This window comes from Nicotiana tabacum, unplaced genomic scaffold (genome assembly GCF_000715075.1).
Source record: "Nicotiana tabacum cultivar K326 unplaced genomic scaffold, ASM71507v2 Un00001, whole genome shotgun sequence".
Taxonomy (NCBI): domain Eukaryota; kingdom Viridiplantae; phylum Streptophyta; class Magnoliopsida; order Solanales; family Solanaceae; genus Nicotiana; species Nicotiana tabacum.
In genome coordinates, this window is record NW_027438239.1 from 5,432,810 (window position 1) to 5,459,411 (window position 26,602).

The following is a 26,602-nucleotide window of genomic DNA, read 5'->3' on the forward strand; positions in this document are numbered from 1 at the left end:
AACTCATTTGGAGGTCCGTAGTGGAATTAGGATTGAAATGCCGAAAGTTGAATTTTTGGGAAGTTTGACAGGGGGGTTGACTTTTTGATATCGGGTCCGAAATCCGATTCTGGAAATTTGAACAGATTCGTTATGTCAATTAGGACTTGTGTGTAAAATTTGAAGTCATTTCGGATTGATTTGATGTGTTTTGGGACAAGATATAGAATTTGAAAGTTTAAAGTTCATAGATATTAGGTTGGGGTGCGATTCGTTGTTTCGATGTTGTTTGAGGTGATTTGAGAATTCGACTAAGTTCGTATGATATTTTAGGACTTGTTGGTGTATTTGGTTGAAGTCCCGGGGGGGCTCGGGTGTGTTTTGGGGTGGTTTCGGATCATTTCGGACTGTTTCAGAACTGCTGTATCTGGTATCTGACTTCCTTCTTCGCGAACGCGAAGAGAGCCACGCAAACGCGAAGAGGAATTTGAGGGGCTGTTGGTTTGGCCTTCGCGAACGCGAAGTAGTAGACACGAATGTGAAGAAGGAGAAGGAGCTGGGCAAGCCTTCGCGAACGCGGCCAAGGCAACGCAAATGCGAAGAAGTAAGGAAGAGTTAGGCCTGAGGTCGTTAGGCCTTCGCGAACGCGAAGTGTAGAATGCGAACGCGAAGGAGCAGGTCAGCTGGTCATCGCGAACGCGAGGAGGAAATGTTGGGGCAAGAACAGTTGGCCTTCGCGAACGAGACAAGGAGATCGCAAACGCGAAGAGGAAATGTTGTGGCAGACACAGTTGGCCTTCGCGAACGCGGAGCATTGGTCGCGAATGCGAAGAAGGCCTATCCGGGCATAATTAAAAGTCCCAACATTGGAGTTCGATAGAAGGCGATGTTTGGAGAGATTATTGCGTGGGTGTTTGGGGTAAGTTATTCTTATCCAGTTTTGATTAATTTCCATGATTATGCTTTTGAATCCATCATTTAATTCAGATTTAATGGAGGAAAAATCAAGATTTTTGTAAAATCTTCCAAAAATATAAATTTAAGATTTGGAGGTAGAGTTGTTATTGGAATTCGATAAAATTGCTATGGTTGAACTCGTATCATAATGGGTGTTCGAATTTCATAAAAATTATGTCAGGTTCCGAGGGACGGGCCGCGCGTTGACTTTTGTTGACTTTTTGGAATAAATTTTTAAGTCGACGCATTATTATCCGAAATTGTTTCCGATGAATTTTAGTGAAGTTATATAATTAATTTGGATAGATTTGAGCTGTCTAGAGGTCAATTCAAGCAAGAAGTCTATTTTGGAATATCGGCCTAACTTCAAAAAGGTAAGTGTCTTACTTAACCTCGAGTGGGGGAATTACCCCTTAGGCATTGAGTCTTATATGCCATTTGTGATATGTGAATAGCCTAGTACGTGAGGTGACGAGTACGTACTCAGACTTATATATGCAAATTTTATTGAGTTATAGTCTTGAGCATATTGTGTAGTAAATTGGATAATTGTTGGCATTTATTTAATAATCTATTTGTCATGCCTAAATCCTTGTTGTTGAATCTGTTGTTATATGACAATTTGATGTGATTGTTACTTGATTATTTATGTAATTCCGTGAATTTGTTGGTTAGATAATTATTGGAATTTAATTTCATTATGGATTCTCCCTCTGTAAATAGTTAATTAAATGATCTTACGAAGAGGTGTTTTATATAATTATTGAAAATTTGGATTTAATGAAGACTTTGCTTTTTGTTGAGTAATTTCTATCTCTATTGATTATTTTTGGGTGTTGTACACATTGTGTGGAGCCTTTGGCTATTGTCCTGAAATTAATTAACTTGGTTGTAGCTTTGGAATTTGGTTGTGACCATTGGGCAAATTGTGATATGAATTGATTTTGTTATATTGCCGTGATAATTTCCCGTGTAAATTGCTGTGTTGTGTTAACTATTATTTTGAGGATATAAGGGTGGCATTTTATCGTTGATATTATGTGGGTATAAGGGTGGCATTTCACTGTGGTTGTGTTTGTTGGAATATTGTCTGGGCGTAGCGATAAGGGTGGCTATAGGAGCGATAAGGGTGGCAATATGAACGATAAGGGTGGCTATTGATATTGTCTGGGCGGAGTGATAAGGGTGGCTATAGGAGTGATAATGGAGGCAATAGGAGCGATACAAGTGGCTATTGTCAGGGATGAAATGTGATGATGTGGAGTGTCGTGTTGGTGATTTTCATATGATGTTGTGATTTTTTTGTGTTTATTTTTATACCTTATGTGTTTTGTCTTATTGTTGGTAAATTGATAACAATATGATTTATGTTGAAATTGAGAGCCTGTGGCTATTGCCAGGTGGATTATAAAATGAAATGTGGGTACGAGGTGCCATGAGTAAATAATGGTGATATTGGCACGTGAATTGTACGTGCAGTTGTGATATGGAATGTGAGCACGAGATGTTGTGATTAATGATAATATTATTGGCACGTGAACTGTTCATGCAGCTGTGATATGAAAAGTGGGCACAAGGTGCCATGGAAATATAATAATTTAATTTTGGGCACGAAGTGCCATGGAAAGATATGAAAATGGGCGGAGACCCGTAATTTTAAGATTATGACCTGAGGTGTCACAGGGTGACTTCTTAATTGAAAAGATTATATATTAAAAATATTTATTTTGAAGGATTTTTACTTAGAAAGTATTATATGAAAGAATTGTATTTGAAAGATATTTATCTGAGGAAATTATATTTGAAAAGATTTATTGAAAGAATTATATTTGAAAAAAAAATTATTTGGAAGAATTATATGTGAAAGACATTTATTTGAAGGACTTGATTTAATTGGGTGTAATTGTACTTATTAATTATTGAGTGATATTAATGGTATTCTTGTTGTCTGTTTTGCATACCACTGGTTATTTTATGTTGCCCTATTGTTATTTGTTTTCCATTATTTTATATATTATATTGTACAGGTTATTAGACTAGTGAGTTTCTTGACTGTATATCGCCTCTACTCTACTGAAGTTAGTCTTGATACTTACTGGGTACCGACCATAGTGTATTCATACTACACTTCTGCACATTTTTGTGCAGAGCCAGATATTGAAGATAACAGACTTGAGCAGAGTTAAAGCGGGATCATAAGGATTCAGGGTAGAGCTGCTTGGTCGTCGCAGTCCCTTGGAGTCTTTTCATTTCATTGTACTGTTAACTTGTAATCAAACAATATTGTATATTCGGTCCTCGTGATCATTCTATGTATTCAGTTAGAGTTCGTGACTCAATACTACCAGTCTTGGGAGGTTGTATATTTTTATTCGTTCCGCTGTTAGTTTTGATTACTTATTTATTTTTATTTTAAAATGGCTTAAAAAATAGAATGGAAATCGACTTACCTAGTCTTAGAGACTAGGTGCCATCACACGACTCTTGTGGTGGGATTTTGGGTCGTGACATACTCTTAGCAGGATATTGTTAATTTGTTTCCCATGTATGAGTGTGATAGTATTGCTATTAATTTTATTAATGCGTTGACATTTGGAGGATTCATTTTGATGATGCAACTGCTTCAAGGGAAGATTGTAGTGTTCGCGTCAAAAATATTTCTAGCCCAACGACTTATATGCTCTTACTAAACTAGGAACATATGAGTCATCTAGTTCTTCATTTTTGCAGCAGCATGTACATCATATCCAACAATTGGTTGTCACCTCATGCTCTAAATTTAACTTCCTATTGACTGGAATTCCACCCTTGAACCTTGAGGACAAGGTTCTCATTGAGAATGGGGGTATTGTCACGAATGATATTGGGCTTGGACCAAATGAAAGTAGCAGGCAAGTTGGGTTTGATTAAAAGCCACTAAACAAAATAAAATGATTGAAGAAACCATCACATGGGCTGGAAAGTTATATTTGGGACCTTGAAATGCGAAATAGAGTTTGGTTAATTAAATAGCACGATTCTATGATAGTGCGATAGGTTGAATTTTATAGAAACTTCCCCGGTCTCTCTCTCCCTCGTATGTTTCTCTCGGTGGCTTTGTCTCCTCATCTCCTTTCTTTCTGTTACTATTTACTTAGTTTATGACAATATCCTTTGCATTTCTATTGTAATCAGTTTATTTGGAAGTTTAATCAAGGCATCATTTTGTTGAGTTCATAAAACAATCATAGGAAAAGGAAACATTAGTTCAATAAACAAATCGTAAATTAATTCCGAGCTCACAAGTTGATTGTGTATCCTTAAGGAATTTAATCCCCTCACTATTGCCTAAGGTTATGGATTACTTCCTCCCAGGATAGAACGAAAAAACTATTTTGTAATACTGGCAATCGAAATTACAGAACTTCAACGAACTCAACAAACGGAGCAAATCACACTTGACACTTTATTTATTTGAAAAATAATGCAACAATGTAGAAAAGATGGGAGAAGTTTTCAGATTTTCCATATTTGAAAAATGAGGCTAAGACTCTAAATTTATAGACAATTAAAAGAGTGAGATGAAAAGGTGCAATTCAAAAGGTGTCTCTTCCATTTCCCATTCAGGCCCATTTACGAAAACTAACACTTATTCCCTTTATCTCAGTAGAAAAGAGTCCGTCATTGGTTAAATATATATTCACTTTCTTCTCCAACACAACTTACAGGTAAATTGGTAAATAATGAACTTGGACCTTATCCATTGATGGTTAATTAAAATATTAATATCTTGAGTAGCTACTTCATTGTGGACAAAAAGAGTCCAAGAGTGACTACTCGATAGAAAAGGGGCTGCCCCTATGAATAAGGGAAGTGACTAGCCTTCTTTATTAAGCCAAGGAAGAAAAGCACAGTAGAACTAGCGTAGCGGGACAGACGGCGGTTGGGGAGAAGGAAAAGCTATCGGACATCAATCCAATGAACAGACAAAACGGCTTGGCCGAAGGGTCAGGAAGAAAGAACAAATATACTTTTTGAGTTAGGACATTAGGAACCTTACACCCAAGAAAGTAGCGAAAATAGTAGAGAAGATCAGAGACGGATTTAGCAAGAAAACTAGCTCATACCTATCTTTGATGAAAGAAGTCGCAAGTTTAGGTAGAAAGAACAGCCAGTGTCAGAGAAATGACTTATGTTGAACTCTTCCTTTACATGAAGGGAATGAATGCCTTAATGGAAATGGAATGAAATCCGGGATCCAAGTAGATTAGGTTAAGGCAAGTATGAGTTCAACCCTTTTCTCATCGGGGCAGGATCAATAGTCGTTCGACCTAAGGAAAGTGTGGTAAGATTCAGAATCCCCAATGTCTTGGTCTTTACCTTTGCTTCGAGGGACAAGCACCGCATCTAGGTAAGCGGTATCTAATTGAATTGATTCACCGGATCTTCCATCTACTAAAATGGAAGAGATGTCTATTAAGGTCGGCTTCATGAAATCAAGAAAGGAAGCAAGTTTAGCGAACATAGAGATGGAAAGAGATGAATTTTTCCCAACTGTTTTCATATCATCCCATTCATTCTTTAATGGAATAGGGAACAGTCAGAGCTGCGACTATCAGGAATGGGCGATAGCCTATGACTAAAAGCACCGACTATATATGAATGACCAGGATTTGAATGCAAATCGACGAGATGAGCCTACGAAAGATTTAATGTTCAGACTATGATGACTGTATCCTCACTTATGCAACAAAATTGAGTTGATGGAGTAGCCAGTGCCCTTGAGTTATTCTCTTCGGTATCGCCTTCTCTCATTGTTAAAGGCACTGCAAGGCACTCGACTAGAAGGAGTGGATGTTAGGCATACAGGGAAGACTTTGACTATGCACTGGCACTAGTCCTGGGCATGGATTCTTCTTTGATTTAAGGAACGGGACAGAAGAGAACCAAAACCATATCTTTCACATATTCAATCTGATCTTATCTGCGCTATTTACCGATCATAGCTGTACTGTATTAGATTAGTTATCCGTCTCCCCTGCCTTGTTAGAATAGTCTAGTCTGTAACAACACAACCTAAAATGAATCCATTCCTAATAGGAAGTTTCTAGTCGTGTTTCTTGAGGAGCGAGAAAAGAGAGGAAACAGACTATCTGGTTTGGCCACTACATTTTATGAAAAAGATAGAGATGAATCCCCAAGAGAAGAAAAATCAGAAGGAAGTAGGTTCTTAGATAGGACATTACCACTTAGCCCCTGTATTACCTAAACTGTTGTTAGCATACTAGTACGAGAGTGGATCGGGGAATCCAAAATGCTTCTTTGATTGTTGAGTAAGGAAGCGTAGTAGAGGAAGGGGATAACACCGGTATTGACTCTAATTATATTCTTCTTTGAGTAGATGTCGGCATAACCACTACTATTTCATCTGCAGCTCTTACCATTGAAGGAATAAGTATTGCTTTGTCTTGATTGCTTTCACAAGTTCTAGCTAGGCTGGGAGTCGATTAGCCCGAGTTGTGTTAAGATAAGTGGAACTTGAATTGGAAGTAGCCATCGACCAGGTCTTGGAAAGATCTCAAGCAGGCTTGAACTTCTTTATTCGGTCTTCAGTTGGCCTACGAGGCTGCTGAAAGAGAAGAAAAGGAAAGGTGGTACTAAAAACGGACTGCTACCAATTAGGCTAAAAAGAAGACAGTAACCGTCGGGTAAAGTGACTTACTTGAATGGTGAGCTATCCTATAAGACTAAGAAGCGGGGAGAGAGAAGGATAACCTCTTTGAAAAGGACAGAGCCGCTTGGCCGCTACTTACACATCTGGAGTTCCGGATTGAACTAGGGAACGAAATTGAAGAGCAACGAAGGCCATTAGATATGACTTCATCTATGAATAGAAGAGATTTTATTTCTAGTAGAGCTCATCACGACCATGATAACCTAACTCCAGGACTGCTACGGGCACTGATCCTTTTATCCAAAGTTCCATTTCTCCTCTTGAATGTAGTTTGTCCTACAGCTCGCTAAAGTGAAGGTTATTCAGCAGTGTAAGCAAGTCACTCTTAACCCTATAGTGAATTCAGATATGCTGTGCTAGGATCTAATAAAAGTCATCTAGCTCATCTAACTCAATAGGATACTGGTGCTTATGATGTTCCCAATCTATGAAAGAAGAGTTCAATAAACTGTTAATCTTAGTTCTCGAAAGCGAGTGAATCTGCCTTCCTTATAGCTCTTTCCTCCCTTTGTTTTGGTTATGTTTAACCGCGGTTAAACACAAAGAAAGGGTTGTTTAACTAATAGTAATAGTTTGAGTGGGTAGCAGTCTGAAAGCAAATGAGATAACTAATATATAAGTATATAGAGCTGAGCGAGTAAGCAAGAAGAATATATTGACCGTACAGGCATTTCCCCTTCTTTCATCACCATTGAAAGCGCTTTGTCATGCCTGTCAGAAAGGCCCCCACCCTTCTCTCTAACTTTGGAGAGCCGCTAAATAATGAGGTTCGGCATCTTCTTTAGTAGGAAGAAGAAAGGTTTGATCCTCTCAGTTTAGATCATTTCCATGGGCCAATAAGACGATGTCTAGGATGGAAGCCAACTATCTTTCCGTAGGGATTATCATTTCCTGTATGGATCTTGAAGACTCAATATCAGAGGAAGGTTTTTTGCAAATTAGTCCCACATTTGTATCTGAATTAGTCGAATAAAATTCTAATATAATGGAGTAAGGTTCGAGGCTCACTATCATAGGCGGATATAAAGTCCTATCTTGTAGTTACAGATGAAAAAGATTTATCTTTCTCTTTCAGATCCAGTAGATGTTGAAGCTTCCATCGAGTAGCTTTTATTCTCTATTGTATTCCGTTTTCCCTCCCATCCTTGTGTTGGCTTCGATTCCAGTGATCAAGCAAGCAAGCAAGTCAGAAATTATTTTCTTTGAGATAGGAACAAAACTGATTTAGTTCAAAGAATTTCAACGCCAAGGTTCATTTTTAATGAGCTCTAAGTCTCGCATGAATAATTCTTGTTGCAGCTTTATGATGAGAGCTTGAATGATAAAATTTGACGAAACAAAAAGTGGAAGCTTATTTTAAAGAAAAAGGGCTTGAACTCTCAGCTGATTCAACTCAAGCTTTTAGCTCTTCTTTTGAGTCTACTCTTGCTAACGCAACTCAGTGTCTTAAAGAAGCTTCTTTACCAGTAAGGGTCGGGATCAACTACTCTACCATACCTTTATTGACTGGTCTAATGAAAGTAAGTTTTTAGCATCTTTTAAATAGTAAATCCCAATTCCTGGAAAGCCTAGAAGTACTCTTCCTCTGGTCGACCCAGACTCTCCCTTATTAGGCTTCTGAGTTCATACAAGATCCATGCCTATCTACACTGATAATTCATGAATCAATCCAAATCTCTGAGTTAACAAGGACAAGTATGTATAGATTTTGTTATGGAGTTAAAAGAGAGACACAAGAATCCTTATCTTATAAAGGGACTGAACAAGTCTACCTCCCTTTACATATATAGTGGAATCCAGGGGCAGGTACTTTATTCCGATATCCCCCCCTGAGGGTGAGTTAGATTTTCCTATCCTTAAGGATAGAATAAGATCTCTTTCTTTGCCCACAAGCCCTACTAGCGTAGCAAGTCTGGTCGCTGGTGTATTGTTCGTTCTAGCGATAGGCTCCAAGCACGATTCTGATTCTAAATTCGGTTTTCTGTTCTGGAATGAATCTGTTCTAAAGAAATACCTGCCTATATAGAAGCGGGGAGGGTTCACGGTAATGAATGGTGGTATCGGTAGGGGCAAGCACAACACTCGTTCTCGCAGCCCTTGTTGCAGCTGATAGACTCAAAAGTAAGTAGGGCTAACCCTACCCTAAGATAAGATGGTTCCCGCCGTCAGGTCAGGGAATAGAGCTAACTTCATCGGATAAAATAGTAATTCCTAGTCAGAATCCTGGACCTAGTTCTCTTCTTCCATTTTCGTACATTAAATTGTGTATATAAAGAAGAATTCGTCCTTCTTCAAAGAGATAAACTCACGCGGCCCCTCAAGATAGAGGCTTCAGTCATCGTTAGAATCCCGGGGCGGGCCAAATTACATAAATAAAGGAGACTTATTTCAAAGTGGTTCAGGTAGCTCAGCTTGACTGAAAATCCTTGTGTGGTTCAAATCCACATCCACTTCACAACAAAGAAAGAGAATGCGAGGTAGAGGAATTGGTCAACTCATCAGGCTCATTACATGAAGATTGCAGGTTCGAATTATGTCCCCGCCTAATCAGTGGAACATTGTTCACCGGGATAGAAGGCTGGTCCCAACCCGTCTTTAAAATGGTACTAGTGTTTAGTCTTGGTCGGTTCCACCTGTTGATACCTAATTTTGCACTCATATATTTTTAAAATAGTATATACATACTTTCAAAATGTCATCTTTGCATCATTATTTAATTTATAAGCATTTGTTTTATAATGTTTCATAATTTTTAGAGCTTTAAAATTAATTTTCTTGCATTTAAATTACTTGAATATTTACTAATTATTAAACTTTATTATTTTCATCCACATATATGTTTTAAATATTTTTACTTCATTTCAAATAATTATATTAATATTTTTAGGCTATTAACACGATCTTGCAATAACAACCTATATTTTTACAATCTATTGTATTTATTATTTTATTCAAGGTCAAAATAATTTCTTACATTTTTTTATAATATTCTACTATTGTTTTAGATTACTGAGTTGCATTGATAGTATTTTTATATTTATTTTAGCTATTTTATTAAATTAATTTTTCTTTAATTTCTTATATTTTTAAATCTGGCCCAAAACAAGCCAAATTTCGGATCCCAGTTCACCATCCTACACCCTAAAACTTTATCCCAATAACCCATATCCCAATACCAGCAACCTACCACCCTATACCTATTTTATGACCCGCCCCATCTACCTTTTAATCCCGGCCGTTGATCTCAGAGATCAACGGCTCACAAAACACCTCCCCTCTTAAATCCACCCTTACCCAAAACCCTAACCCTAGTATCCCACTCCCGCCGCTTTTGAACCACTCAATCTCCCACCTTTTCTCTGAAGAACCCTAATCGTCGCCTTTCTCTAATCCCTCTCCTAATCCCGTTAACAATAAGATCCAGCCGTTATTTTCTTACCATACTTATGTTGCTTCTCCATTGGTTGCCTCTTTATGGTATTACATAGTACTTGCTCTATTTTGGCAAGTACAAATCTTCGAATCAAGGGGAATGAGCTTCAATCATTGGGATCCAGACAATATTTTGTCTATATACATTTATAGTAAGACTATATGGGTCCGATGCACCAAGATCCTCGGCCAATCTTTGATTTCTGTCAACTAGGGTTTGTTTGGTTTTCTCCTCATCCGATTCAAAATTGATTTTGCATGTAACTCTTGCCTTATTTTTATGATTCAATTGATGTTTTCCTTTTCTAATTTTGGTTAACTTAACACTATAAAACCCCCTTCCCTAACCCCCTTAAACGGACGAAATGATCATTTCTACTGCACTTAATATATTTTCCTCACTCGTTCGTCTTCTCTAAAACACTTGGGTCTTTGGCTGGCTGAAAGCCAAGGCCAGAATATTATCAGCCTCTTCCGGTGCAAGCACTGCTCAGAGCCCTTTCGAGGCTCTAGAATACTCTGAAGCATCGGGGATCTTGGATTATTGCTACCAGTATTCTAAACTTCTTATTATTTATCTCGTTTAATTTCACTACTGGTTACTGTCTTTAACTCTTGCAATGTTAACTATTTTCCTTCTGTTTATTTATATGTGTTCTATTGTTAGAGTTGTTTAAATTCTGTAAGAATGATTTAGTTTCCTCGTTATTTATGAGTCCTTAATACTATACTGTCATGATATTGTTCTATAATGTCCATGCAATTCCATGTTCTTTGTTAGTTGAATTCATTAGGTTTCATCACATGAGATTCCTTCGTTATTAGAATGGATTCCAGTTTTTCTTAGTTTGTTTTAGACTAATGAGTGTCATCTGCTTTATCCTGCACTTTTATGTAGGCATTCTAGACTTTATGAAGTCCTTTTGTCCAATAAGATAGATCTCTGAGGCTATGTTGATTGACTAAAGCATGATTCCATTCAAGCCTTGTTGCATGTTTGGTTTAGGATGAATTCTAGGGTAAAATGGATATGTTAGTTCTTCCTGCTATCTAGGCAATTGGGTGCAAAAAGTTATGCTTGTTTGTCTCATTCCCTTTTAAGTGTTGCATGATCTCATGAGTTAGGACATTGCTGAGGTTTATAGTAGGCCATTGCATTGGTGTTGCTATGCTTCATGTGATCACTTTCATATGGAACTGCATATCTCTCTGACAATAACTGCTTCGAATAAGACTCACTTGTTTAAAATTTATCTTTGACCCATGTTGGTTAATGTCTTGATTGCTGGGAATTAGTATGTGTGTGTTTGTCCTATAAATTGGCCTTCCTCAATCTTCTTAATGATTTCAACATGCTACACCCTTTTCTCCGTTGAATAATTACTCGATCATGAACCTATGTTATTAGGTTTCTATATCGAACTCACCTTGTTAAAGAGCTCTACTGATTCTCCTAGCTTTCATGTTTAAAACCCCTTTGTTTCTAAAATGCAAGCTCTAATATGCCTTATGTGAGTCCTGTCAATATGTTTATGATTCAGTATCTATGTCCTAGAACCTCTGTTAGTAGGTTTCAAAATTTGTTTACTTGGTTGGCACGCGTAGTTTGTTAATTTGTTGTGGTTAAGTTGTTCATCTGCTATTGCTAGGTAAGAAGGTCTTCCATTTGGACCTAGTGTGGATTCTTATGTGAGTTTGAGTTGAGCAATTGATGCACTCTGAGGTTTGGGGTGTATTTGAATCTGGGTTTGTTGCACGTATGAGGAAAGAACCTACTGAAGGCCCAAGCTTTAATAGGTTATAGTCTTTTGGGCCTGATATGTACTGGGCCCGTAATCTTTTAATATTTAATTTTGCACTTGTATTCACTAATTTTGGGTCTGTAATAATTTATGTTTTTGTAAACTCAACAGATGGGGAAATTAATAAAAGGGGTAGGGTATTCTAATTCTTACACAAATGGGTAGAAAGCATGCCTATAGGGCCTATGTGTTCTACTTGTTGTTCTTGCTTAGTATGTTTCTGTACATCGACAGACATCATGCCTATAGGAAATCACACACTCCACTCAACTTGTTTAATACATGTATACTATCCAAAGTGTGTTAGTTTAAGCAAATGTTGTACCTGCTTCCATGTCTACTACTGTGTGCTATTGGACAGCATGTCTAAAGAAATCGACATCTGTAATTGCTTGTTAGACGTCATGCCTATATGACATATTAATACATGCCTTTGCTATTGCTCATCTAGATCCCATGACTATAGGGTTTTAACTAACTAATTAGTTGTTTCTGTTGCTTTCATTATACTACCCTACCTAGATAACATGCCTATAGGGGATAAAGTATTATAAAATCAAGTTAGAATGCCGACTGATAAAATCCTACCTATAGAATACTCTCACTCGCCGAGAGAGCCTGTCTATGAAAATCAATGCTGTTAATCCTGAGTTTTTCTAAATAGTTATACTTCCTCATTGTGCAAATAATTAGAGATCATGCCTAAAAGGTTTGCAATACCTATAATCTGCAAATTCCTTGGTGTAAAGTCGCAGTACTGCCTGTATAATACAGGAAATCAGAATCATAGAAGCCATGACTATAGGATTTAAGGACTCTAACTCGTCTTAATTCCGAAATTTGTCTACTTCCTACACTCTGAACTTGCTCGCGTGCATTTGTTGCTTACATGTGGAGGCCAACTTGAGCATTTATTGTCTTTATGTGCAGTCCTACATGTTTTGAATGTCGCTTAGATTTATCATTTTTTAGCAACCTAAGTAAAGTCTAGAACTATCCAAATAGTAGGTCCAAAGCCTTCTGGGCTGTAGGCATAGGACGGGTAGTGCACGCGTAGGACACGACTTAGAACCGAATTAAAACGCTTTAGGTAAGAAACTTTAACATAGTAATCGGGTAGCAGGAGATGATAGTCTGTGCCTGCTGAATAATATGAGCAACTCCTATCTAAAAGGAGTTGCGAAGTATTATTTATGTTGTACGGGGCAATCCTTTAGGCTAAAAAACTTAGGACCCCCCCCCCCTTTTTATATACTTGATATCTATATTTACTCGTTTAAACATTTTAGTTGTATCCTTGTAGTCCTTAAGATTTGCACCAATTGTGTTATAATGAACTTCTCCGACCTTTATATTCTCTTTATTTATTTGATCACCTAGTCTACTTACATAATCCACATAGTTCTAAGTTCAGTCGGGACCCACAGTTGTGGACCTCGAAGAGTGCCTAACACCTTCTCTTTGAGTTAATTTCAGCCTTTACCCGATCTTTGGTGACGTTGACTAGCCAAAGAGAGTTATTTCCACAGTAGGTGCCCTAACGCACCTTAAAAATCATTAGGTGCGACTCGTCTCTTTTAATAACCATTTAAAATAGTTGTCACATGTCAAAACATGATTTCGCAAGAAAGAAAACGGGGCACAATAGCATGGCGACTCTGCTGGGGATTTACACTTAGGCTCTTACCATAATGAACTTGACTTATGTGGATTACTCTCTTTTTCTTTATTTGTTTTTAAAATCGCTGATACATGTGCATCCCTTCCCTTATTCACCTTTAATTGTTAAAATTTGCTATGACATGCACATCCTTTCCACTATCCTCCTTTGTGTGTTGTGATCGCTCTTCGTCTCTTTCCATCTTGTCTAAAACTGCTATATCATGCCTTTGCCATCCCCACTTCTTTACCTGCTTCATTACGTTCCCGCATTTCTTTTATGAACTAAACTTACTCCTTTCTTTTGTCTTTCTTCTCTATTTACTTTTGCCATTTTATTTACTGCTTTTACGTATTTTATCATGGAAATACTTGGCAACATGTTATTATTTCTGCATAAAGCATGCTTCACATCATATTTCACTCATTCCAATTATCAACATAGCGGCGCTTGATGAGTGTCCGTGCTCTTCCAAAATTACCTTTTTTAAATCGGAAAGGCTTATTTGCGAAAGACTAGTCGATCAACGGTGCAATCGATGGTCCCGTGCCTTTCCCTCTTAAGTTGTCCACTTGGGAGTACCAGTCTAGGTTATTATAGAAATCTTACTCCAATATTAAATGTACATACATCATGTTAAACCTAGTACAGGTTAGTACATTGTCAATGTAATAGCCCGCTAAGATAAGCCTTGTCCAAAGTTCGATGGAATTTCTACAATCCCAATGGACACTACTATGTTATGTGCATTACTTGGAGAAAATATGCCAATATGTTGATCATTATTGTGTAAGTGGTCGAATCTGGAGGGGGAAAGGCTAACTTTATTTGTTTGCAGAAAATGAAGCACAAAGTCCCCAGGTTCGGCATGGTCCAAAACATCCCACCTCTGCTACTTGACTGGTGGAAACACCTTGCACCTTGCGACAAGAATCATGTGAGAAGAGTACTTGGTGACTTGCCGTCTTTGCTTAATATTCAACCAAATAGAGCTTTGATTGAGGCTGCCACCATGTTCTGGGATGAGAAAAAAATGGTCTTCCGATTTGGTGACATAGAAATGACTCCTCTCTTAGAAGAAATATGAGATTTTGCTAAGTTGCCATTGGATAGTCTGGGGTTACTAGTACTAGAGAAACGCACCCCTCGCGGTTTTCTAAAGATGTTTGGCTTTAAGAAAAACGAAGAATTGCTTTGCTTAAAGTAATCCTACATCCCCTTTGGGTTTCTTTATGAGCGTTATGGGCATAGTAAGTCGTACCATCTTCATCATGAGGAACTTTCCATTACCTCCTTAGGTTTGACGCATCGCCGAGTTTATGTATTCATCATTTGCTTCTTGGGTTTGTTGATATTTTCAATGAAAGGGGGAAGGATTCACACTCGTTTAGCTATGGTTGCAAGAACATTAATGGAAGGCATCCAGTAAGGGTTCAGACATTTTGAAGGTTGTAATCTATTACTGCAAGTGTGGCTATTGGAACACTTTCAGAGGGGAAAATATCGTCAAGAGCTTCTGCGACGTCCATTGAATGACTACATAGCTTATCACCATCTAAAGAAAATGACATTCATCCCAGATAGGTTCGCACAGCCCAGAAGTGGTGTAAGTTGGGTACGTTTCTTCAGCAATCTGACAGACGAGAAGATACATTGGATGTTTGAGTGGTTTCCTAGCAGTGAGTTCATCATCAGTTCAAGGGATACTACTCATTTGGTATTGATCAGGTTGCGAGGCATTTATCCTTATGCTCCTAGAAGGGTAATGAGACAAGCAGGAAGAAAACAGGTCATACCTTGGGTTTCCAACATGGTCCAGTATAAGGCAGATTTCAAAGGGGACATCATTCCTTTCAAGTTCGAGGTGCAACATATGCGGAACCAGAAGGTCATTATGGAAAGAGAGACTATCGAGCCAGACAGGTACCATGCCGGTCATGTGTATTTCTATCCTTCATGGTTGGTAGATGATATAGCGGGAGATGTCAAGCCAGGGGTCAATTTGGAAAATGGGATCATTGGTGATGTTGCTGAGGCACAAGTCAAGTATAGAAGGCTTCGCAAAAGGGTTTTTGAGTCTGAAGCTAGACATCTCGAACAATATAAAGTGGACATGGAGTCAATTAATGAATGGAATGAAATCGCCACTAAGTCTACTGAAAGATTGGAATATCAAGAACAAGGATTGATGAAGCTTGAGGGAAAGATGAGAAAGAGGCTTGCGGATTATCAGAACATAGATGTCAATGAAGGACGGCAACTAGCAAAGGCTTATTTATTATTGGATATGCGCGACTAGGGGAACTTGATTGATGGAGTCAAAAGAGCCAAGCACAAAGAAGGTCCTTCATGGACCAAGTAGACTAGCAAATAATGTCCTTTATTGTTTTCTAGCTTAGTTTTAGATTTAAATTGTAATAAGGCTAAATGCCATTAGTAACTATATTATTATTGTCGATTTAGTGAAGGTTTGGCTCATTTTCACATTAATGAAACGACGCAATTATTGGCATCAATTTTCTCCAAGTCTATGTGTCGCTTAGGCCTACCTCGGGCACAATGAGATCCCCAAATTAGGACGCGAATTATTACATGATTTTGCAAAACATTGTTTAATATTGCAAGCATTCTTTCAATACCCCTTACTAACTTGGGTACCTTTTGCTTTTTCTTTCTTTTGATTATTCTCACTCCCCAAGGTTGGTTCGTGCATACTGGCATCGTCAGCATATCACACTAGATCCAGAGGTCCTCCACCTCCTTCTCCACCAAGAGATCCTAAAGGAAAAATAAAAAGGAAAGGAAAAATGGACGATTTGAGTGGTATCAGGAAAGACAACGCCACCCTGGTAGAAAATATCGAAACTTCGGATGGCCGAAGTACTCCGACACAGAATGAACTAGTCTTACTTCTGGAACAGAAAATCCTGGAGCTACAAGGAGAACTTGAGCAGGTTCGAAACTTGGCAAACCTTTATCTCACCCTCAATGTCCCTGATATTAGCCAGCAAAATCCAACTACCCAAAACCAAGAACCACCACAAAACACACAAAACCAAAGTCTACCGCCAAATCCTCCTGCACCACACCAGCACCCCATGCCTCCTCAAAACCTTAACCCTCCACAAGTACCTACTCCTCAACAACACCACCATCATCCAACTCCATACCCACAAACTACCACTTATCACACTCTCCAGAATGCACCACAACCCACCCATGATCCCCAAAACTCTACCAATGACTACCATTATGCCTAGATTCCCAGAGTTCATCAAAGTAATCCCATATACGTGGAAACTTTATCCTACACCCTACAACAAACCCTATACATACCTTAATTAATCGAGAAAGACCTGCTCATTAAGAACATGGTGGAAGAACTCAAGAAGCTCACTGGTAGAGTTCAGAGTGTCGAAGGTGGTAAAGGCATTGGAGGTTTAAACTATGAGGACTTGTGCATTCAGCCATATGTGGAATCGCCGGAGGGTTACAAACCTCCCAAGTTCGAAATGTTCGATGGAACTGGTGACCTGAAAGTGCATCTGAGGACATATTGTGACAAACTTGTAGGAGTGGGGAAAGATGAATGAATCCGTATGAAACTTTTCATGCGAAGCCTCATTGGAGATGCGTTGTCTTGGTATATCAGTCAGAACCTGAAGAAGTGGGTTAAATGGGTAAGCATGGCGTCAGATTTCATGGACAGATTCAGGTTCAACACAGAAAACGCACCAAACGTTTTCTACATTCAAAATCTCAAGAAGAATCCAATAGAAACCTTTCGCTAATATGCTACTCGGTGGAGATCTGAAGCCGCGAAAGTAAGGCAAGCACTTAAAGAAGAACAAATGAATAAGTTCTTCGTCAGAGCTCAAGACCCGCAGTACTATGAAAGGCTTATGGTTATTGAAAATCACAAATTCTCCGACATCATCAAGATGGGATAAAGAATATAAGAAGGGATTAAGAGTGGGATGGTGACAAATTTCGAGGCACTGTAGGCCACGAATAAAGCATTGCAATCGGGAGGTATTTCGAAGAAGAAAGAAGTGGGAGCCGTAATGGTGGCCCAGGGTCCTAAGTCTCCTCTCGCATACCAAACACCTCCACCTACATACCAAACGCCTCTACCCACATACCAACTTTCAAAACCCAGATACCAACGACCTGATACCACCTACTATGCCTATAACACTCAATCCGCATATTACCACTCACCACCACCCGTCCGCCAAAACTACCAAAAACCACGACCAAACTTCGACCGCAGACCACCTAGGCAATACACCCCAATCACTAAGCCCATAGACCAATTATATGAGAGATTGAAGGATGCTGGTTATGTCCGTCCCATCCCTGCCATTGCTATGGAGAATTTCTCTCAGTGGATTAACCCAAACAAGACATGTACCTATCATTAAGGCATGAAGGGTCATACAATTTATGAGTGCAGCACACTGAAAGACAAGATTCAGAAACTGATCGACAAGAAGGTCATACAGGCAAAGGAAGTTGCACCAAATGTTTGTAATAATCCTCTCCCGCATCACAGAGGTAAGGGAGTGAATGTGATAGAGACCGGCGAGGAATGGGATCTGGAGTGGCAATCAGACTCATTCGGGAGGGAGATGATCCTAAAACGTCTCCGGTCACCCTCACACCCGTTGTGGTACAAACCTAAGCACCATTTGAAGTCGAAGTAACTACACCCTTCACTGTCATGGTAGCCCCCATGACATCTTACAAGTCTGATTCTATCCCATGGGATTATGTTGTGGAAGAAAGGAGAAAAGGAAAAGCAAAAATGGAGGAAACAGGTGCGGCGCAAGGCATGACTAGAACTGGCAGAGTCTATACACCTGAGCATCCGGGAGGAACAAGTAAAGAAGCTGCATCTAAGACGCCTGTTGTTGAGACTGGCCCCGATGACCTTTGGAGAAAGGTACAAACAAGGGAATACTCTGTTGTCGATAACCTGAACAAAACTCCTGCTCATATATCCATCTTGTCACTGCTACAAAACTCTGAGACACACAAGAATGCCTTGATGAAAGTGCTGAGTGAAGCTTATATACCCACCAACATCACTAGTGGGGAGATGTCCAACATGGTCGGGAAGGTACTGGAAAGCAAAAAAATCACCTTTCACGAGGATGAATTACCACCAGAAGGACTAAGTCATAACAGGGCACTACACATCACAGTGCAATTTGAGGATAAATTCATCGCCAGGGTCCGGATAGATGGGGGTTCAAGTCTCAATATATGCCCACTGACAACTCTAAAGAGGTTAGGTAAAGGCCTTCACAAGATACGGATGGGAAGAATAAATGTAAAGGCATTTGATGGATCCCAAAGAGCCACAATCGGAGAAATCAACCCCAACCCACAAATGGGCCCGACCTGGTTTGATGTTGAGTTCCAAGTGCTGGATATATCTGCTACCTATAATCTATTATTGGGACGACCCTGGATACACGCCACTGGGGTAGTGGCTTCTACTCTGCATCAGGCTATGAAGTTTGAATGGAATCATCAAGAAGTGATTATCCATGGGGATGGAAGCAACCCCATCTAAACCAATCAGACCATTCTAGTCATCGAGAATAGGAAGAAGCTCGGTGGAGAAATGTACCATCGCATTGAATGAGTCAACACAATTGAAAAGGATCGATGGTGGAGTAACAAGATAGAAATCATATTACTATGGACATGATATCAACCTGGCAAGGGTCTCGGCAAAAACCTCTAAGGGATCACCAAACCCGTACAATCGCAGCATCATGGCACAACATTTGCGCTCAGTTATGAATATACTTGGAAAGAGTACCAAAATTGGTTTCTGCCATGGCGTGGTCCTTATTATCCGCTAGAACAACCAGTACCGCCTCTGCACCAGATATTTGACCCGAGCTGGCATGAGGAAACTGCTTCTGGATGAAGAAGATATGGATTGCAGTGTGATAGTTGAGGAGGAAGAGGAGGAAGACCTTACCATTCAGACCGTAGGGAAATGAGCTGTTCTCAAAAACTGGACTGCTGCATCATCCTGGGTCCGTCGAGTTCCTGGGTAGCTTGGCAGATTAGCATCAATTATTTTTAAGCATTTGAGACATTTTCGGTATTTTGTTTTGAAATAATTGCTCGAGTCATCGAGCCACATTTGTTAACGTTTTAAAGATTTCAATTAATGCATTGCTACTTTTCGTATATACTATTATTATCTACATTTTCTATTTTTATAACATTATTATTACCTATCCCGATGAACCTATGACTGTGACATATAATGAAATAATGCAATATAAGGATAGTGATTTAGAGGACCTAGAAGATGATACGATACCTGAGGAAATCGTCAGAGAAGTGAAAAATTTTGAAAACAAGCTAAAGTCCAATTTGGATGAAACTGAAGCAATTAACTTAGGGGATTCCGAACTGGTCAAGGAAACACGCATAAGCATTCATCTATCACCGTCAGAGAAAGAAGAGTACATAAGATTCTTAAAAGAATATGAAGATATCTTTTCATGGTCCTACGGCGATATGATGGGTTTGAGCATATCCATAGTAGCTCACAAGTTACCCACTAATCCTACATGTCCACCGGTAAAGCAGAAGCTTAGAAAATTCAAGCTGAATATGAGTTTGAAGATAAAAGAGGAGGTCACCAAGAAGATCAAATCCAAGGTTCTTAGAATGGTCGAGTACCCAACTTGGTTGGCCAACATTGTGCCAGTTCCGAAGAAAGATGGGAAAGTCAGAGGTATGTGTTGACTACCGAGATCTAAATAGAGCAAGTCTCAAAGATGATTTCTCGTTGCCTAATATACACATATTGATCGACAATTGTGCCAAACATGAACTCCAATCCTTTGTGGATTGCTTCGCGGGGAACCATCAGATCTGGATGGATGAGGAGGATGCTGAAAAGGCAACCTTCATCATGCCATAAGAAATATATTGTTATAAAATGATGCCATTTGGTCTGAAGAACGCCAGAGCCACCTACATGAGAGCCATGACAACTATTTTCCACGACATGATACATAAAGAGATAGAAGTGTACGTGGATGACATTATCATCAAATCCAAAAGGAGTATGGATCACATAGTAGATATAAGGAAATTCTTTGATCAGCTTCGAAGGTATAATCTGAAACTGAATCCTACAAAGTGTGCTTTCAGAGTCCCTACCGAATATTTGTTAGGATTCATCGTCAGTCGCAGAGAGATTGAGTTAGACCCATCAAAAGTCAAAGCAATCCAAGACTTTACACCTCCGAAGAATAAGAAAGATGTGATGAGCTTTTCAGGGCGTCTTAATTACATCAGTCGCTTCATAGCACAATCAACAGTGATATGTAAGTCGATGTTCAAAATGCTGCGGAAAGATGCTGCAACAAGTTGGACTGAAGAATGCCAAAAAGCCTTCGACAAAATCAAGGAGTATTTATCTAAACCGCCCGTTCTGGTCCCACCAGATCAAGGAAGACCAATGCTGCTTTATTTGTCCGTACTAGATGGAGCTTTCAGTTGCATTTTGGGACAACATGATGAAATTGGAAGAAAGAAGCAGGCAATATATTATTTGAGCAAGCGATTTACACCTTACGAAGCCCGGTACTCTTTGTTGGAACGCACCTGCTGTGCTTTGACATGGATAGCTCAAACGTTGAGGCATTATTTCTATGCATACACTACATATCTCATATCGAGGATGGATCCACTAAAATATATCTTTCAGAAGCCCATGCCTATGGTTAAGTTAGCAAAGTGGCAAATATTGCTGAGCGAGTTTGACATCGTCTATGTAAATCAGAAGGTGGTCAAAGGGCAAGCATTGGCGGATCATCTGGCAGAAAATCTCGTAGATGGAGAATACAAACCATTGAAAACATATTTTCCCGATGAGGAGGTGTCTTTCGTGGGAGAAGATATCACTGAAGCATATAATGGTTGGAAAATGTTCTTCGACGGAGCAGCAAACTTCAAAGGAGTAGGTATCAGAGATGTTTTGGTATTAGAAATCGGCCAATACTATCTGGTATCTGCAAAACTCAGGTTTCCATGCACCAACAATATGGTAGAATATGAGGCTTGCATCTTGGGACTCAGGTTGGCCATTGACATGAATATTCAGGAGCGGCTGGTAATTGGAGATTTTGGAGCATCAGGTTTTAGGAGAATGGGCTACAAAGAACACCAAAATATTGCCATATTTGCAGTGTGTATAAGAGCTGATCAAAAGGTTCACAAAGATAGAATTCAAACATGTTCCGAGAGTTCAAAATGAGTTCGCAGAAGCATTGGCCACTTTATCTTCCATGATACAACACCCAGACAAGAACTTCATCGATCCTGTCCCAATAGGAATTCATAAATAGACAGCTTATTGTGCTCATGTTAAAGAAGAGAGCGATGGAAATTCGTGGCTCCAAGATATCAAGGAATATTTGGAAAAAGGAGAATATCCAGAGCACTCTACCCATACTCAAAAGCGAACACTTTGGAAATTAGCCAACCATTTCTTTCAAAGCGGAGGAATTTTGTATAGAAGAACTCCTGACATGGGATTATTACGGTGTGTCAATGCCAAGGAAGCTTCCAGATTGCTCGAGGAAATACATGCCGGAACCTGCAGACCACACATGAATGGTTTCACCTTAGCCAAAAAGATACTAAGAGCGGGGTATTTTTGGATGACTATAGAAACAGACTGCATTAAGTATGTTCAGAAGTGCCACCAATGCCAGATACATTTTGACATGATACGGGTACCACCCAATGAACTCAATGCAACAAGTTCACCTTGGCCTTTCTCGGCTTGGGGTATGGATGTCATCGGACCGATCGAGCCTGCCGCTCCGAATGGGCATAGGTTCATTTAGTGTCCATAGACTACTTCACAAAATAGGTTGAAGATGCATCTTAAAAAGCTGTAACTAAAAAGGTCGTAGTAGATTTTGTTCGGGACCGCATTGTTTGTCGGTTCGGAGTACCAGCGTCAATCATCACTGACAACGCTGACAACATCAATAGTGATCTGATGAAGGCCATGTGTGATACCTTCAAGATCAAGCATAAGAATTCCACAGCATACATGCCGCAAATGAGCAGAGCCGTAGAATCTGCCAACAAGAACATCAAGAAGATATTGAGGAAAATGGTAGATAATTACAAACAATGGCACGAGAAGCTGCCATTCGCTCTGCTCGGATATCGTACCACGGTTTGCACATCATCTGGGGCAACACCTTACCTATTGGTTTATGGCACTGAAGAATTTATTCCTGTCGAAGTAGAAATCCCTTCTTTAAGAATTATACAAGAAGCCGATCTTAGCGATGCAGAATGGGTACAGAGACGTTACGAGCAACTAGCTCTCATTGATGGTAAAAGAATGAATGCGGTGTGTCACGGTCAACTCTATGAGAACATGATGGCAAGATCCTTCAACAAAAGGGTCAGACCGAGGCAATTTACACCAGGGCAATTGGTGCTAAAACGAATCTTCCCACATCAAGATGAAGACAAGGGGAAGTTTTCACCCAGTTAGCAGGGTCCCTATATGGTTCATCAGGTACTGACAGGAGGAGCACTTATACTTGCAGAAATGGACTGAGAGATTTGGCCAAAACCTATCAACTCAGACGCAGTCAAAAGATACTATGTTTAGGATTGTTCGCACTTCTTCACTTGATGTAACTGAACTAAGCTTGACATGATTCCCGTTTAAGAGGGGATACGTAGGCAGCCCTATGGGTTCGATCACATCTTAATAAAATCTACATTTTTTCCATGATCAGAAACTGGGGCAAGATCGCAAGTTTAAGTCGACATCATCATGTGTGGAACAACCGAAAAGTATTGTCAAAAGTATGCATTTAAACTGGGGCAGAATTTTGAGGAGGACCCTCAAAATTCAAAAGCAAGGAGGTTGCAATGTCTCTAAATGTATCACAGTCACCGGTTCATCTAAATTATTTGATCTCACATACTACAATACATTTCAAGCAACTATATTTTTTCAAATAATTTGTCAAATGCATACATATATTTTGAAAACTTTGTTTCTATGACAGCCGGATGCTACCCAGGGTAACTCAAACGGGACTGCAAGATAAGAGTGAAGGCAAAGCAAGGAGTCAAGAGCACGAACCGACCTTCCCCCCGCAAAGCTCACGATTTTTCTTTGAATGCAGGTACTATAAAACAACAATATTCACAAAAACATACGCACATCAAATCACTACCTTCATGACAACAAATTACCGAATGTAAACACATCCAACTAAGAAATACTTCACTCTCTCATTGTCACTTATTGCTTTTCTTGCATAAGGCCAAGCACTGCCTTTTCTTTGCATGAGACTAAGCCTTGTCTCCCTTCCTTTGCATGAGACTAAGCCTTGTATCCCTTCCTTTGCATGAGACTAAGCACTGTCTCCACTTCTTGCATGAGGCTAAGCATTACCTCTGTAATTGCATAAGGCTAAGCACTGCCTTTCCCTGCATGAGTCTAAGCATTGTCTCCCTTTCTTACATGAGGCTAAGCGTTGCCTCCAAAATTGCATAAGGCTAAGCACTGCCTTTCCTTGCATGAGACTAAGCATTGCCTCATTTTCTTGCACGAGGCTACGCATTGACTTCATAATTTCATAAGGCTAAGCGTTGCCTCCATAATTGCATAAGGCTAAGCACTGCCTTTCCCTACACGAGACTAAGAATTATCTTATTTTCTTGCACGAGGATATGTATTTCCTTCATAATTACATAAGGCTAAGCTTTGCCTTCTTCTGTATGAGACTAAGCATTGTCTCTTTCTCTTGCATAAGGCTAAGCATTGCCTCCATAATTGCATAAGTCTAAGCATTGCCTCCATAATTGCATAAGGCTAAGCACTGCCTTTCCTCGCACGAGACTAAGCGTTGTCTCTGTTTCCTGCATAAGGCTAAGCATTGCCCATTCTTTGCATAGGACTAAATATTGTCTCCACTACACTGCATAAGGCTAAGCACTACCTTTCCTAGAGTGAGACTAAGCATTGTCTCCATCCTCTGCATAAGGTTAAGCAATGCCTTTTCTTGCATGAGACTAAGCATTGTTTCCCTTCTTCGCATCGGGCTAAACACTGCCCTCATCTCAAACAAGACTAAGCCTTGCCTTTTCCCGTCCCCGCATACAACCAAGCATCACCTATTTTTTTTTTCAAATGATCAATACCGCCATATCTCTGCATCTCATAGGCTGAAACATCGCCGTTTTTCCGAAGGCGTTATATTCCGAAGGCACCATCCTCATAGCCGGAAGACACCATTCCATGGCCTGAGGATCTCTCGATACTGCGTATCATTATTCAAAGGTGTCATAGTCCAGAGGCACCATCCCCATAGCCCGAGGACACCATTTCATGGCCTGTGAATCCCTTATCATGCACTTCATGGCCCAGGACGTCATGGTCTAAGGACATCATCTTCACCGTTCAAAGACAACCTTCATGGTCCAAAGGGAATTTGCATCATGTTTAAATTTTTGCAATAACCCATATATATCCGCATGTACCATCTTTTAAGTTTTGCAGGTAACTCGGAAGTAACTGTTCTGCAAACGGGAGCAATCTTTGCTCCGGTTTCCGTTCGGAGCGCTCACATCCTTCAATTGCTTCAAACATAACCGACTACCAGTAATTGACTACATTTTACTCTACGACCATTCGAACATTTGCCTCATACACTCATAACATCCAAAATTCGCATTCATGACCCCATCAAAATTGCCCGTTACTTACAACACTGTCCTACCCAAAAGAACCTTTTTGATATATACGATCATTCTTATAACAACTCCATCAGTTTCGCTCATCGTTAGATCTAGAACTACAAACAGCTTGATTCCCGTAACACCAGGGATATGTAGGCAACTTAGGAACTAGGGCTCAGCCCCCATTTTTAAATCACATCATACCCCATTCAAATCGGCCAAAATTGGTCATCATTTGCTTTACCCGACAACTCTTTCATCATTCCCGGGTAAAGAGGGGCAGCTGTTGATATCCAATTTTGCCCTCATATTTTTTTAAAATAGTATATATACTTTCAAAATGTCATCTTTGCACCGTTATTTGATTTATAAGCATTTTTTTATAATATTTCATAATTTTTAGAGCTTTAAAATCAATTTTCTCGCATTTACATTACTTGAATATTTACTAATTATTCCTTTAAATTATTTGTGATGACTTACTCATCACAAAAAAAATTTTATTTGCATCCACATATATGTTTTAAATATTTTTACTTCATTTTATATAATTATATTAGTATTGTTAGGCTATTTACACAATCTTGCAATAACAAGCTATATTTTTACAATCTATTGCATTTGATAATTTATTCAAGGCCAAAATAATTTTTTACATTTTTTATAATCTTCTAATGTTATTTTAGATTGATGATTTGCATTAATAATATATTTATATTTATTTTAGCTATTTTATTAAATTAAATTTTCTTTAATTTCTTATATTTTTAAATCTGGCCCAAAACAAGCCAAATTTCGGATCCCACATCACAAGCCCAAACCCTAAAAAACTAGCCTAATACCAGCAACCCACCACCCCATACCCATTTTATGACCCGCCCCATCTACCTTTTAATCCTGGTTGTTGATCTTAGAGATCAACGGCTCACAAAACACCTCCCTTCTTAAATCCACCCTTACCCAAAAACCTAACCCCATTATCCCACTCCATCCGCCTTTGAACCTCTCAATCTCCTCCCTAATCGCCGCCTTTCCCTACTCCCTCTCCTAATTCCGTTAACAATGGGATTCACCCGTTATTTGCTTACCATACTTATGTTCCTTCTCCACTAGTTGCCTCTTTATGGTATTACATAGTACTTGCTCTATTTTTGCAAGTACAAATCTTCGAATCAAGGGAAATCAGCTTCAATCATTGGGATCCAGACAATATTTCATCTATATACATTTATAGCAAGGCTATATGGGTCCGATTCACCAAGATCCTCGGCCAATCTTTGATTTCTGTCAACT

General features: G+C 39.3%; 1 pseudogene; it reads right to left on the bottom strand.

The window, feature by feature from the left end:
* LOC107759412 ((R)-linalool synthase TPS5, chloroplastic-like) overlaps nt 1-26,602 on the bottom strand; it is a 252,355-nt pseudogene that overhangs the window by 101,230 nt on the left and 124,523 nt on the right.